The sequence below is a fragment of the Lycium barbarum genome, chromosome 11, assembly GCF_019175385.1.
Source record: "Lycium barbarum isolate Lr01 chromosome 11, ASM1917538v2, whole genome shotgun sequence".
Classification (NCBI taxonomy): domain Eukaryota; kingdom Viridiplantae; phylum Streptophyta; class Magnoliopsida; order Solanales; family Solanaceae; genus Lycium; species Lycium barbarum.
The window spans coordinates 96,072,267-96,089,462 of record NC_083347.1 but is presented as its reverse complement, the minus strand read 5'-3'; the positions used below and the strand labels follow the sequence as shown (position 1 = coordinate 96,089,462).

The window sequence follows — 17,196 nt, the reverse complement described above, 5'->3', positions numbered from 1 at the left end:
TTAAATGAGCAAATAAAGACAATACAATCAATAGTTCAAACTAGTCATCTTAAAAAGGAACCAATAAGATAATATGATATGCAAATGCTATGAAATGCAAGGCCTTTCCATCACCCAGTACGCACACGTTCAAACACTATGAGTCATGACCCATGGGGGACTCGCAAGGTCCATATACCAAACCGGGATTTCCTATCGGGTTCCTAGCCATTTTAGGCTTCAAATCACAATACTCATCCCTTAGGCTCACATTACCTGTCTCTAGCCAATCAAGCTTATAATATTTCCCTTCGGACATCACAATTGTATCCTCAAATATGCATGAGATTATAAAGCATGAATATGACATGCACCACAATAAGCAATCAAGCTAAGTAATAAAGGCTCAATCTTTAGCTATTTTTCACTTTTTACAACGAGTAATTTATGAGTGATGGCAATATTTAATCACAGATAAGATAGGTAAGAAACATAAATTCAGTAAATAAGGGATCTCATGTCCCAATGAATAGATATACAGGATCTCATGTTCCAATCATGACTCACAATTAATCTATGCTATCAGTAGGGCTGTTCACGGTTTTGGTTAAAATCAAAACCAAACCGAAAATTTAATCAAACCGAATAAAAAAAACCGACATTTGGTTTGGTTTGGTTTGGTTTGATTTGATTTTAAATTTTAAATTTTAAAAACCGATAATATTTGGTTTGGTTATGGTTATATTAAAAAATAACCGAATAAATAACCGAACCAAACCGATAAATTATATACATAAATTTTATAATTATTTATATGTATAATATTAGTTTTTCATAAATAATTATAAATATTTTATACCTTTTAATCATTAATTTAATTTTTGGTCTACTTATTTCACATGATTGTTTACGGCCCCTGTTTTTAAGAATATGTCTAAGCCCATGTCTTTAAGTCTTTTAACTTTTTAAGTGTTAAGTGTAAACCTACTAACAGAAGCTCACGTTAGAGTCTAATGTCTTTAACTTAAATTTTTAGCCTTTCTTTGTCAGCCATTTGATTTTAGGTTGTTTCTTCTACTTTTTTTCGAATTTATACCTTTCTTTTTTCTTGTCTGAATGAGTCCTAAACTTCTAATATTTTTCATATAAAAACGACAGAGGTTGTAGATTTGGAGGTTCCTATAGAAGATACTTCAGTAACATCAGCATTTGCTGCAACTCAAGCACATGGTAATGCCCTAATACTTTTTCTGTAGGTAATTCTTCTAAAAAGCAGAAAAGAACAACTCCTTGTAGTCGAGACCCTAGCCTTTGGGATAATAATAGAAAAACATCTTAAGTTTTGAATCATTACACAAAGTTTTTTTAATAAAATGGGAGAATTGAGGGCAAAATGCAAGTACTGCCCCAAAGTTTGGGATCATTACACAAAGTTTTTTTATTTCATATATTTTCATTTTAATTTTACGTAGCCTTTATGTTTAATTAATATGTATGTTTGTAACAACAACTAAAAGCTCCTATGCTCTACTTTATTTCCAGGTATGTGTATTAAGATGACAAAAATGGTACAGCCATTACATAGTTAGTTTTTAGCTCTATATGTAATAGTTTAGCAACTTTGGGTAACTTGAGTACGACACTATCACTAATAGTGAAAATGTTTCTATGATGTATGTTCCACCTTAAACGATAAATAAAATTTATCGTTTGAACAAAAAAAAGACATGTCTTTTTCAACTTTTTAATATTTTACTGATAAGTCTCATGGCTGCTAGTCATAAACCGAAAAATCCAACCAAACCGAACCAAAACCGACAATAACCAAACCGGTGATTATTATTTTATTTGGTTTGGTTATGGTTTTAGACATTTAAAAATCGACTAAATTGGTTTGGTTATGATTTTAATCAATAACCGACCCAAATCGAATCATGAACACCCTTAGCTATCAGCTAATGCCCAAAGCATGACATTCAGATCAGACTATACAATGTAAACGTACGCAAATACCCATAACATGACATCGGTATTCGATACAAGTGCTCTTCACCTCATAATTATCGGGACCCTCTTAGTCGCCCTATTATTCCCTCTTTATTAATCCATTTAACCAACCACGATGCTTTAAATAAGGTCAAAAAAGGTCTAAACTTGCCTGATTTGGAGTCTGAAATCACAAAGCAACCTTGCCCTTTTGTAGAGCCTCCGAACAATCATAATCTGTTCAAATACAGTATTTACATAAGAATACGAGTCTATAGGTACCTATATTTCCATATAAAGGATTCAGGTTCAGAAAGTTAACCCAAACCCCAAAGGTAAAATCTTAATTTCAACGTAAACTCAGGTTCAGTGTGGTCAAACTGTTACTCTACCAATTTATACGAATCCAACGATATACATAATGGTATATAATATATCTAGGTCCAAAAAGACACCCAAAAAAGGATTTTGAGCCCTGAAGAGTAAAACTGAAAATTCGACCCATAAATAGTTTACCCATGATCTAGGGAGTCTAGATCCCAAAAATCAACCAAATCCCACATTAATTTGATACCCAAATCAAGAAATCCCCAAATCCAACCTAGGGTTCATAAACCCCAAAATCCCCATCCTAAATCATGATTTCTAACATGGAATTCCTTCATAATCAATGATATAATCGTGAAAGGAAGGTTAGAAGCTTACCCACTTGATGAGTCTTGCAAAATCTCTCAAAAATCATCTTAAACCGATACCCAAAACTCAAATATGTTAATGAGAAGTCTAAATTCGAAATGGGGGTTTAAATACTTTCTGTCTAGCGATTTTCAATTCCGCGGTCAAACCCTAGCATCTGCGGGCCCGCTTCTACTGTCTAAGACTCACAGATGCGAGGTCTACTTAAATATCTCATAGCCGCAGGTGCGGCCCAACAATCGCAGAGGCGAATTAAATCAGGATTACATGTCATTAATTTGGCCTATCGCGATATCATCAACATCATCAGCCAAACGGCTACTTTACTCTATACGTTACCAATCACTTTATCATTTACTTTACCAACTTTAATGACTTTACCCTGAACTTTACAGGAATCATCATTAAGTCTTCGAAGACAACGGGAGGTATCATTCGGCTACACAGCCTCATGTGCATAAGCCAGACGGCTACACTATTACTTTACTCTCTACTTTATCATTCACTTTACCAACTTTAACGACTTTACCCTGAACTTTACAGGAATTATCATTAAGTCTCCGAAGACAACCGGAGACATCACCCACTTTACCTACTTTAACGACTTTACCCCGGACTTTACGGGAATCTTCATCAAGTCTCCGAAGACAACCGGAGACATCATTCACTTTACCTACTTTAACGACTTTACCCCGGACTTTACGGGAATTTTCATCAAGTCTTCGAAGACAACCGGAGATATCATATGGCTATGCAGCCTCATTTTCATAAGCCAGACGGCTGCACTCTTACTTCACTTTCTACTTCATTAATTACCTTATCATTCACTTTAATAACTTTACCTTAATTTCACAGATATCATCGAGTCCCCGAAACAACTGGAGACATCGTTTGGCTGTACGGCCTCATCGGCATATCATTTAGCATCAAGTCCCCAAAAACAACCGGAGACATTATTTTGCTATACGACCTCATCTGCATAAAACATCACGCATTTATTCAAGTCCTTGAAGACAACCAGAGACAATATTGGGACACACGAGCTCATTATAAGCCACACGGCTTCATCCTCATTTTCACACTCATATTTATTATCATTTTTACATTCTTTATCAGTTTTACATTTTCAATTTTACCCCAGACTTTATCACTGATTTTGACATGAATTTCAGTTTTGACAGAAAGTACAATCTACATACAGAGACACAGCGCAACGTGGAACTTTATCTTATGTAGTGAACTGGGGAAAACATGCTGAAGAGGAATATCAAACTCAGAAGCAAAGGTCACGGATCTACTCTCGAACTCAACTCCGCCCACGTCCGCAAACATGTGATACATGGGTTATCCAAAATTTTCTTTCATATCCACCGCTAAAGCTCTACTCAGTCAACTCCTTTCACAATTTTGTAAGCCTTTTTTATATCCCAGTCTCACCATAATTCAACACTGGGGCAAAAAGTGTAGCGTCGGTATCGATCCGCTTCTTTCAAACTACATACAACTTGATTCTCACGAAACTCGAGGTATGTAGACAACTCGAAACGGGTTCGGCCGTAATTCCTTCTGCCCCCATAATATTTTCCACCAATTCTCCTAACCCATATCCATATTTGTTGGTCGGAACAAAATTGGCTACTACGTCAACTTTTTTGCCCGAAAACTCTTACATCGTCTCCGGTCGAAGAGGGGCATCTGTTGACACCCAATTTCATCCCTCCTTTATTCCAATTCATTCTCTTGAGCTTCCAAGTTATTAATAAATCAAATATCTTATTTTTTTTTCCGCCCTTACTTTATTATAATTTCTACTACTATATTAATATTGTTAAGTATTAATACGTCATACATCGCTACTTACTTATTATGTATTGATCATAAGATATAACTTAGGTAATATTTTTACTCTATTACTTTGCTTATATTTTATATACTAATGATAAGATTATTATATTAACGCTAATTATGAAATTTATTATTATTGTTATTATTATTATTATTATTATTATTGTTATTATTATTATTATTATTATTATTACTACATAATATATTTGATCTAATTTAGAAGCCCAAAATATTAATTTCAGTCCACAGTTGACCCTAAAAACCATTTGGGCTAAGGCCTAATTCGGCCAGCCCAACTCAAACGACCAGCTCATCACCCATTACCTTTCTACCCGAACTGACCAGCCCATTACTCCACTTACCCGACCAGCCCATTATCTCTAACCCGACCCGACCCACTTTTTGTTTTTAAAGAAACTAATTCATCGTCCAGCCTAAGGGAAAACCCTAGCCGCACTTCTCTCCTTCTCTCATCCCTCTTCGCTCCTCTCTCTCTCACCTCTTTCCTCTTCCAAACAAGAAACGTTTTAGCTTTCAGCCATGGCAGATTTTTGTCTTGCCATTTCTATACAAGTTTTCTCTCTCTCCTATCTTCAACGCTCGGGTCAACAAATGGCCAAAATGCTTTCTGAAACAAATCAGCTTTAGAGATTCGAATTTTGAATTCAAACGGCTCCATGAACTTTTGTTTGTAGCCAAGAATCTGGAATTCAAACGAAACCCTAGAGATTCTACTATAAATATTCGTTTCATTACCCATTTGAAGGGAGTTCTTTTTTTGAGCCGCCAATATCCCTCTTTAAAATATCAATACTCTTCAGTCGTAACATCTTCGGGTAGTAATTCAAAGTATTAAATCATTTTATTCCTTTTTTTCCCCTGCTACTAATTCGAATCCGAGCGATACTCAAGCTCGGAGTTTGTTAGTGTTCGAGTGTGTATCGGATATCCGACGCCCCGTTCACTGCACCATTAAAAGGTAATTTTCCTATCGTCGGCATTTTCTATGTTCGTTCTAGTTCTGCATTAGTTTGGCATTGGCTGTTTTGGTTTATTTGGTGTATATGAGGATGTTTAGATTTTTGTATTGTATGCTGATTCCACTATCATGTTTCAGTTGCTGGCATTAGATAAATAAGGTTAACAAGCCTCTTTTTCTTGTTTCGTTTTAGAGGAATTATGGTTTGGAGTAGTGTTTAAAATCCTGCTGGCTGAGCAATGTGCATCTGATCTTTAAGTGCATAGTATGACCACTCGGGGTATTCTGAATATCTGAATAAATATGAACCTTTCTCTTGTAAGCTTGATGTGATAATAAAGTATACATTGCTATATAGTTGAATTGTAGTTATGTTGAGGTAGCTACTGGTTTTGCGTGTCTGTTTGTAGATTACTTAAGATAAAATTTTGTTTGTGTATATATTAAGACGATTGGGGAAAGAATGTTTTTTTTTAAAGAGAAGATGAAGTTTAAAATGGAAAGTAATAGTTGATAGTATACGAAACACTTTCTGCTTTTGTGTGCAGATTCAGTTTTGGGTTCTGCCTATCTCTAATAAGTCTCAGTCTAAAGTGTTGCTAGTAAGAGGTTATTTTTTCATCTGATTTTCACTTTGATTGCACTTCATTAGAGTTTAAGATGAGATTCTGCAAGCTTGACCTCAGCTTGGGATAGGAATTGTGTTCTTTTTAATAGCTGAGTAACCTTTAAGAACAGTGAAAATCCGAACTTACTTTGTATTATTGTTAGTTCTTCTTTTTGCCACAAAATCTTGTGTACAAAGCATGTTATAGGTTTCTTTTCCTTTAAGTGGTATAAAATGTGTTTGGTATAGCAAATTATTTTTTATGGCCTTCCCCATTTTCATATCTGTTTTGTTAAAATTTTGTGAGAATTTTCTTTTTAAACTTCTCCTAAGCAAGGATGGAGTTTTCTTGAGCAACGAAAAGTTTTACATGTTTGAGGCCAATATTTGATAGGCAAAGAGCAGATGCTACATGTAGATGTTCTAGATGAAGAAGCAACACATTTGCTTCAATTGAAGTAATAACTTGGTTGAATCTGCATCTCTAGGTCTCTATCTATAGATTTGGTTTTGCGCTACTTATAATCTGACCATTTTCACTGTGTTGCCTGAACAAGTGTATCAAAGGCTAAAGGGAAAACTTAGGCTGACCATCCAGTTTTCCAATCTCACAGTAGACTGGTTAAGATATAATTCCCATTTATCATGTTGTCATAGATACAAGTGTGTTGTTCCCCATTGTCCTCTTTTTAGTGTGAACAAGGGCACCGCAAATGGTTGATACTGAATACATCTCTAGCATTTCCTATTTTGTTATGTACCAAGTGTCTTACATTATTGTTGAACAAAGAAATTACTACTAAACAAACTAACTAGACATTCTAGCCATGGTGAACTTGGTGAACATTAACTTGGAATTAATTGTTTGGCGGCATCTATTTTACCTTCCATAGTTTTGTTGAGAATTAAATTTCCCTTTGCTAATTCCTCTTATTTTCTTTTCTTTGTTTGCATGAACACCGGAGCCGAAGAGTCTCACTTTAAGACTCAACGACGCCGCTATCACATGGAGCCCGTACATGCTTGTTCGTTCCCAGCCTTACGTCGCTCAAAAGCGAACCAAAATCTGATCTTTCTAGAGTCAATGTTGGTTGCAGATTATTTGGCTTATGCTTGTTTTCTACCTATGTTATGCTTGCTTGACGATATCTTTTTGCTGAATTATGTGATCATTATTTGTCTTCTGGTTTGTTTGCTACTTTAGCTAAATAACAAGGTAGTTTTGATCTCATTCATGTTGTTAGTTGATCTAAACATGCTAGCAATGCTAAAATACACTCACATCACGTCTAATTAAATATATTAGCAATGCCTAAGTTATTATGATTTATAACCAGCTTCATTTAAAGTTCTACTTTAATTAATAGTGAACAAGTTACTATAGGTTTGGAGTTTGCCCAAATGTTTTTCACTAAAACGTTTATCTTACTAAGTAGCCTTCTTTTTCCTGACAAATCTAATCCCTCTGAAGATTCACCTTAAAGTTTTTACTTCAAAGTCCCTTTCACGACAGAACTCGACATTTTATAAAATCAAAAGGCCATAGTCAACGTCATCTTCAAATAGAAAGATATATTTTTGTAAGTCACGATAGGGCCCTTCTTAAACGAAGTTGATACAAATTTTCCCTTTCTTGAATATATTTAGTTAGTTATGTCCCTCTCAACACCTAGATTTTAAGCATTTTCTTTTCACATTTACACTTAGCCTAATTAACACAAGTCTGGTCGGTTAACCATTTATAAATGGATCTTAAAGGGTGCCTAATACCTTTCCTTTAGATTAATTGAACCCTTACCTAGAATCTTAAGTTTCGTAGATAGTAAAACGGAGTTAACTTTAAGAATTAACTTTAATGAACTTTAGGTGTCCTAATTCACCATAAATAATTAGGTGGCGATTCCCTAACTTTAATTAACCCCGAAATTACCAGAATGTTATAAACTATTCTGACTTAGGTTAAAATAGGGTATAACATCTATAACAACATACTTATATAACAACACCTTACTATGAGCCCGTTTGAATCGGGTTTGGATCCCCTCCAGTAGAGGATCCTCAACGCAGTTCTTTAATAAAACCACGTGTCTAACTACAAAATTAATGGTCTAGATTGTTATTCATTCTATATCACCTTTGGTTTTCCACAATCAACCCACTTCCTCAACAATTCATAAACTCCGTTTATTACCTTGTTTCATTACTATTACCCATTACCTAACACTCCTTTTCTTTATGTGAATATGTAAATATACTCAATTCCTCTCTATATTACTGTATATAATTTAGACCGTACCCTTGGAAGATTATAAATTTTGGTTTGAAAGCTTGATTTTTATAGCTCGGTTGCAACTAAGAATAAAGTACTTGAGGATGTGATTCGGTTTGAATAGCTTGGTTGATGAGATAGAATGCTTTGTGCTCTTCTTTTTAAGATAACTTCACTATCCAAACTCTTTATATTTTGTAATGTAGGGAATCTAAAAAAAAACATTTGAAAGTAGAGTGATGCTAGAAAATCACGGTGGCATAGAATGGAGGAAGGGTAACCATCTAGACCATTAAATTTGTAGGTGGACACGTGGCTATATGCATTGAGAAGGATCGGAGGGGATCCCAACCCGTTTAAATTGACTTATTTTAAGTGACTTTTAACCATAAGCCATAAGTTAGGAATTCTAGCTTTTAGCTTATTTTTATTATTTTGGTTTCAAAACAAGTGCTTAAAATCGCTTATTTACGTTACTCAAACACTACAAAAAGGCTTAAAAGCTGTTTTGGTTTGAAAATATTTAAAATAAGTCAATCCAAAAGGGCTCTATAATAACCAATTTTTTATCGGAACTGATTTTTTATGATATATTTTACCTCTCTATAACATCTACAATCGTATTTATAACAAAACGCTCTTTGTAAAATTACCCTCTATAACAATTATCTTCTTTTCTGATGATATTATAATTGACAATTTTTATAGAAATAGAATCTCTAAGATTACCAATAATAGATCTAGAGATTTTCATCAAATATCTTGATACTTTACACTACTTATGGCAAAAATCACACTCCATAGAAAATGCAAGATGAAGTGGAAGAACTGAGGAAACATATGAAATCCACTGGTTTTATATTGATACATTGTTATAGGGAAGGAAATAAAGTAGCAAACAAACTTGCTTCACTGAGCTACACAGGAATTACAGAACAAGGTTTTTGCTGATCTTCCTCAGAAATTAAGGGGCTAATGAGAATGGACACATGAGATTTAGCTTTCTTTAGAACAATCAAAAAGAAAAGGAAGGAGATAACTTGGGATCCACCTGGATAAGTAGGTTCATAATTGTCTATATGGAGTAGACATAGCTAGCAGTCTTGATGCTTGGATCTCATGTATGTATGACCAAGTACTCAAGTTCTTCTTTTGCAGTTACATCGTTTCAAATTAGGAGGTTTAACCTCGAGCTGAAAAGGGAGGAGTAAATTATTTTTTGTAAGCTACCTTAGATCATTGTGTACTTTGCTGGAAGATGAATAAAGTGCAGAAAATTTAAAGTTCCAAAAAAAAAAAAAAAAGGGCAAAGAATATTGTATGAATATATACTTCCATCATTAAGAAATGTCCCCCTTTTTTTATTATAACAACCAAATATTATTTATATGTGAAACGTTGTTATAGGTGTATAACAACCATTTGCTATAGCAGTATAGCAGTCAAAAAACTCAGAACCAACGATGCTGTTACAGAGAGATTTGACTGTATCAGGCTCACTAGCTATGCTCGGATTGCCCTTCAAAGGCACTGGTCTTTAATTTTTGCCCCTCAAATTGCTAGTCTTTAATTTTTGCCCTTCGCTTATAAAGGTGGCCGAAAATACCTCGAGATTCTGGATTTAAACCCCCCGCTAAGTAAAAAAAAAAAAAAATCGCAAAGCAAGACTTTGCCAAAAGTCTGCCTTATGCGACAGAGTTTGCCTTAAGGCATAACTAAAGTCTGCCTTATGCGGCAGACGTTGCCTTAAGGCATAACTAATTCGCGAAGTCTTGCCTTGCGATTTTTTATTTTTTTATTTTTATGGATAAGTCGGGGTTCGGTCCCAGAACCTCAGGGTATTTTGCGAAGGACAAAAATTAAAGACCAACAGTTTGAGAGACAAAAGTTAAAGATCACCCCCAAAGAAGGAAAATCGTGCAAATTGCCTAAGAGCTTCACTATGGAGAATTCAGCCCAACTTGTCAGCTCAAGTGGATTCATCTGATTCTGAGTATCATAGAAGTGAGAGTTTGAGATTTGCCTCTTAGCAAAGACCAAAATTGTGTCGGCCCAAGTGAAGTCGTATATAATTGACTTTCCATTTATTTGGTGCTTATCCGCTGACAGCTAATCATAAAAACTCATTTGACTTTTAAAATTCAAAAGATATCACATAAATTAGGAGAGAGTACTACCTACTGTATTTGTGAGCGTGCACGCCACTGGCAGGTCTATGATATAGTGTATCCTCACATAGGTGAATTCATAACCTTAAGATAATGAAGGTAGAACATTGCAAAGTCGCTACTTTTATGTGATATAATCGACACAAGTATAAATATATAATTTAAACTTACTCAAATATAAAAACATTATTGCTCCCAAACGCACAAGTAAGTATACGCGGTCGTATAAATAATATAGGATTAAAGTTCAGACCCATAGGGACTTGTACTTTTTACTTTTTAACTACTTTAAATTCAGTTGTAACTATTCAAGAGAATAATGATTGAAAAATTTGTTGTGACTAGAGTAACAATCGAAAGAAAATAATGAAACGAACTACTTATACTAATAAGAACTGAGACGAAAACTTAAGGTTTATCAGATGAGAAAGAGTTCCAGGATCATGGCTTCTGACAATCCAGTTGAGTCTTCTGATCGATCTACCTACTTTATTTCCTGGGTTACTAGTTGATGGGTTAATATTTACTTTATGAGTATCTTCCGAGTTGCTCACAAGTCTATTCAAGCTACTCCAATGCCTATATCCTTATGGTCATCAGAAAATAACAAGAACACATTTAAATCTCCGTATTCATCTAAGCGAGGCTAAAGGGTATATTCATATCCTCAACAGCGAAACAATCACCCTCAAGAGGATCATGAACAAGCTCCACTTATTCTTATTACACATGCATATTTTCTTTCCCAAGTTCAATTCACACGCTACAGATAATGTCTAACTATTTGCCAGATAATCAAACAATTAAGCTAAAGAATAAATAAGCAGCCCAAAGATGGAAATTCAATAGATAATAACTGTCGTCAAACCAACTATCATGTCTTTGCCACAACCTAGAATTAGAGAGTTTAGCTACTCATGATTCGAGAAGAGATGCAAGAATTCATGAATAACATAGGGTGTATGATGAATAATAATAAGAAAAGAAAAGAAACCTAAGAACGACGGCTTACAATGCTCAAAATAAGTCCCAGCTTCGTTCATACAATAAAAACGTATATTTATAGTCTAGGGCTAAGTCTGGAATAAGTAGAACCAAATCCCGAACGAAATAGGAAAACTGTCGACGACGTGCGCCACCTGTGCGATGCGGAAGAAGAGATTTTTTTCAGAGGCCGCTTCAATTGGCGACACCTGCACGACGCACAGGTGCCGCAAGACCTTAAGTGGTTCAACTTTTTCTTCCAACTTTCTTCTCGTCTCTTTTCTCGAGCGCAATTCTTCCAAAACTTCACTAAAATGCTCGGAATTCCTTCGTTCTTTCTCCTTGTACCTAAACATCACAAACAGAGCGACATAAGCTCGAATACAACAATTTCATCACAAAGGTGAGATTAAAGAACTAAGATACAGAGAGAAAATGACGTGAAATATAGATATTTGTGTCAAATATCACACATCGAATTAAAAGTAGTAGATGTATTTACGTCTGTTAGGAGTGTCAAATGAATGACCATAACCAAACCGACCTCCAAGTTTACCCGATTCAAGCAAGTTGGGTGGTACATTAATATTGTCCACTACTAAAAAAACAGGTTTTACCGACCTCAAAAAATGGCTATTTCCGACCTCATGAGGTCGGTTTTGGCCAAAAACCGACCTCAAAATCAGGTCGGAAAACAGTGGGTCGGTAAAGGTTTTTTAACCGGGTATTAATTAAATAAAATACCAACCTCATTAGGTCGGTAAATTATATTAATAATATAATGATATGAGTTTACCGACCTCCTGAGGTCGGTAATTTATATGAATATATGATATATTTTGCATAAAACCGACCTCATGAGGTCGGTAATTTGTGATTTCTGGGAGTATTATGCATAAAACCGACCTCATGAGGTGGGTAATTTGCAATTTCTAGATAATTTTGCAGAAAACCGACCTCATGAGGTCGGTAATTTGCAATTTCTAGGAATATTTTGCAGATTACCGACCTCATGAGGTCGGTAATTTGCCATATGTTGGATAATTTTGTAGAAAATCGACCTCATGAGTTCGGTAATTTGCAATTTCTGGGAAAAGTTTCCAGAAAACCGACCTCATCAGGTCGGTAATTAGCAGTTTCTGGGTAAATTTTGCCCATAACCGACCTCATGAGGTTGGTATTCTGCAAAAAAAATTGTAGCACCTAGCTGTTACTCCAGCTGCCTCCCTGTCAAAATGAAAATAATTTTACTTTCAACTAAAACGAGCCCAAATAGCTGCCAACAATACACCAAACTACTATAAATACATAAAACAATAAGCTACTATTACAACACATATATTACAACCACCAAAACATCAAATTCAATTCGAAACTACTTCAAAGTTGAATAAAAACGTCAATCAAACATTCACAAGAGACATTAATTAAGCTACTTCAACCTTCGCAAACATTAAACTACTTCAACATTTGTAAACATCCACAAAACATTAAACTAGTCTACACTAAGTTAGTCTACAACATTAGACTACTTCACCATCGCAAATCCACAAATCCACCAAACATTAACATTCAAACATTCTAATCGCAAGGTTTTCTGGTGGTCTCCGAGGAACCGCTGTCTCATTAGCCTTCTTCGTTTTCTTACCCCTCTTTTCACCTGCCATCTATACAATAATATATTTAAGTATCGCAAATATAAATTAATAGAAAAGGGACAGCTTCAAAATTTGTTTAAATAATTCACCTATTTAACTAAAATCAACGAACTACATAGTACAGATTATTTGAAAATAGACCAGTTACAAGTTAAATATGTTGAGCTGAAAAAAGAGTCTCATGGTATCTCCGAAAAAAAAAAGAAAAAAAAAAGAGGGAAGGGAGAAGTCACTAAAAGCTGGATAATACACAATGGAATTGATTCAGGAACTTCACCTTGTTGTCTCCACTTTTTTCTATTTTTCAGACTTAGGTTTCCTGTCTTCTTTTTGGACTTACCAAAACAAACGTCAATAAAATTATAAAATTTTGGACTTACATGGACATCTCGGGAATGCTCATCAATAAAAGATTCCCCATCATAATCATGTGTATGGACGTGCAAATGTACCTCACCTGGTGTTGGATCTCGACCTTTTTCAACAGCCTATAAATAAGAATTATATTTTCTTCTTTTCAGAGATATTTCCATAACAAGAAATGATTCCAACAGTTGCGCAGAAACTAACTTAAAGGCCACAGTTGCACTTGCTATCAACAATAATGAGAAATAAGACATAGACATTATAGTTCTTCTATATCAGTCAATACAATGTGACCAAATTTATGGATCACTGCAATTGCATTTATCTACTTCTAATGCCTGCAACAGAACTCATTAGACTGATAAGACTTGAATTTCTATCCCGCAACAAAAGATAAGTCTTGTGTCTCTTCAGTCTTAATACCCATTGATCCAAAATCCTCACTTTATATTTTTCTCTCTTTTTACACCACTTCTTTTAGTATATTTCAATCCAATTTAGTCTTTTTCACTTTCTTCAACCATCAAACCAGACATAATAGAGAACAAGGATGTTCAAAGGTGTTAGTGAATTTATCCTCTTCATTTAGAGGGATTCCATCTTCCTATTCATTGGTATGTTCTATTGCTTCTACTTATAGGGTGTGTTTGGTATGGAGGAGAATGTTTTCTTGGAAAGCAAATGAGTTTCTTACTTATTTTCATGTGTTTAGTAAGTAAGTAAAAAAAATATTATATCAAGAGTATTAATATGTCTAGCAAAATATTATGGAAACTACCAGCAAAAGATAAGTCCAGTGCGTTTGATATAAGTCACAACATAGTATAGCCACAGAAAATAAACTGTTGTGCTTTTCTTTCACAAGTACAGTAAAAAAGAAGGAGATACATATGTATTACAGATTCTCTTTTGCTCTAAAACATTTCTTACATTTCTTTCTTTCTAAGTGCACCACCAAATAGTCACTCGTATCGAGTTCCAGATAAAACGTGGCAAGATTTTTGAGGTGGAAGAAACTATATAAAAAGAGTGATAGTATACTTACAAGAAGGGATGGACTCTTTATAATCTCACCACACCAACATATCAATCTGATATTGTTTTACGTTTCAAGCATTAGTTGTATTTTTACCTAGCATTCACCTGAAAAGTTTATCAGCACCAAGCAATGTGCTTAAACTGTCAAAGAATCAAAACTAACAATATGCAGAAAGTACTAATCGGCTATCAAACACCTATTGAGATTATTAATCAGCTACCAAAGATAAAGAGCATGAATTCTTACCAGTCAAGCAAAAGGGCTTAGAAAACAATCGCAACTTAAGACTGCAACAACATACATAGAGCGTCAGCCTAGAAAATCTTAAAAAGATAACAAAAATATAGTAGGTAAACAAAAAGATAATGATGCAAGTAGTTATGTATGAACCTATGACAACTATTAGCTGTTTTAGACAACTTAAAAAGGTCTAACCTATCTACAATTTCCTTCTTTATCTGGCCTATCACAATCTCTGTCTGTACAACTATATGTTTAAAAATCTTTCAGTTTCTAGCTTTCCATGTATGGTATATGACAGCCCCCCAACTAGCAGTAACAATTTCTTTCTTTAAATGCTTCCAATGTTTAGCTTTGATCCTTTATAGTACTGAACTTCACCAGTTTGTATCTGCACATCAGCCTATCTCATCAGTTATGTGCTAACTGTTTTGAACCAGTTGTTATACCCCATTTTAACCCGGGTTAGAGCGGAGTACAACATATTGGAGATTCCTAAATTGCTTTGTTTTATTTTAAGGAGTCGCCACCTAATTGATTTTACGGTGAATTAGGACACCTAGATATTAACTAAGGTAAAGAAAGCTAAAGCTAAACCTCTGTTAATGGTCTGCTTAACCAGTGTGATTCTAGACAAGGGTTCTATATTATCCTAAAGGGAAGGGGTTAGGCATCCTTTAGAATCCGTTAACTTACGGTTATCCGACCAAACTTAGGTTAGTTAATTAATACTAAATAAGATGCCTGAAATTTTAAGAAAAAGGGCTAAGAAATGTTGCTAAGGTTTTTAAGAAAAATATAAGAATATTGCTTAAGATAGGATTTAGGGAAAATATAATAATTTTCATAAAAGAAGATTTTAAATGCCATTTAAAATAAAACTTATAAAAATTGCTAAGACTTTAAAAAAATGCTATTTAGAATGAGATTTGTAGAAAATATAATAATTTGCATAAAAGAAAACTTCAAATGCCGTTTAAAATAAACTTATAAATGTTGCAAAGACTTTAGATAATAATGCTATTTAAAATAAAATTTGCATAAAATATATAAGTAGAATAAAACGCGGGTTTGTGCAGTGTTTTAATAAATACTTGAAACAACTCAAATGGTGAGATATTAATTAATTTTGCGATTTAAGAGCATATATATATATATATATATATATATATATATATATATAAAACTTATGTGAGCTTTCTTTATCCTTTTATTAACTATGCTTAAAAATATGCGTAATTGACTCAAAATTCAAAAAGTTATTTATAAAATATATTCGAGCTTATATTTGCGTATTAGTGAAATTCCTAAGATAAAAATGATTCCTGTAACCCAAAATATGTAGCCGTGCTATTTCACAAATCGATTATTCCAATAAAAATAAATATTATATATGCTATAAATAGTTCAACATAAAAAAGAAACGTATGGAACTAATGGTGAGTTTCTCTCTTAAATTAATTACGCATTATACTAATAACTAAACCTACTAATCTTGCTAAGGTTCACTTTATCTAAGGAAACAAACAAACAAAATAAGTATTAATTGCGCAATACAAAATTAAGGCATAAAAATAAAATACAAAATTAAGGCATAAAAATAAAATACAAAATTAAGGCATAAAAATAAAATAGAGGAGCAAATGATGTTAAATGGGCTCAGCCCATTTTGGGACGGCTGTGATTTTGTTGCTGTTGGGCCTCGGCCCAGTAAAAATTTTGTACACTGCTGCGGATGGGCTGGACACGGAGAAGAGTTTGTTGGGCTTTTAGCCCAACACCGAATGCTGAAGAAGACGAGTCCCTCGGACTCATATGCGATGGTCATGCATAAAATGAAAGGAAAATGATTAGTATACGAGCAATGGATAGTGCCAAACCTATGAGATATAAACTCAAAACAAATCAGCAGATTGTGTATATTCTGTGTATATTTTACGTATATGCATATATTCAAAATTCAGCCACCACACACTTATGACACATAAACAGGGCAACGCTCAAGCATAGGCAGGATCAAACCATATAATATTTATTGTTCTTAGACGTGCGTAGTTTTGACATTATATTAGAAAGAAGTAAATAGCTTTGATATGAGAATGAAACTAAATCGAAATCTTCTAAGTTAAACTCGAAAAGAAAAAAAAAAAGAAAAAAAAAAGTGTTCAGTCCGGATGCATTGTTAGCGGTAGTGAGCAAACAAAATCTTGACCTATTATCATCTTTGGTAAATCATTTTGTCCGACTAAACCAAAAAATATTACTAAGCCTTCACATAAGAAAATTGATATTTTTTTATAACATTCCTGGTTTATTTTAGCTACAACAAGAAGTTTTAAACATGAAATAAAGCTCTATGCTTTTGTGCCGAATTAGAAAT

The 17,196-nt window shown here is 34.1% G+C and overlaps 1 long non-coding RNA gene across 3 annotated transcripts; it reads right to left on the bottom strand.

Annotated features, from left to right (window-relative positions):
* Positions 1–11,365: 11,365 nt before the first annotated feature.
* On the bottom strand, positions 11,366–15,251 carry LOC132619317 (uncharacterized). Of its 3 annotated transcripts, none has more exons than XR_009574676.1 (3): positions 14,583–15,251; positions 13,552–13,659; positions 11,366–11,861 (listed from the first exon to the last, which is right to left on the bottom strand). It is a non-coding gene; the product is annotated as an uncharacterized LOC132619317 (long non-coding RNA). The 3 variants fall into 3 exon arrangements; XR_009574677.1 differs by lacking the exon at positions 11,366–11,861 and adding an exon at positions 12,657–12,740; XR_009574675.1 differs by lacking the exon at positions 11,366–11,861 and adding an exon at positions 12,817–13,173.
* Between the last annotated feature and the right edge of the window lie 1,945 nt (positions 15,252–17,196).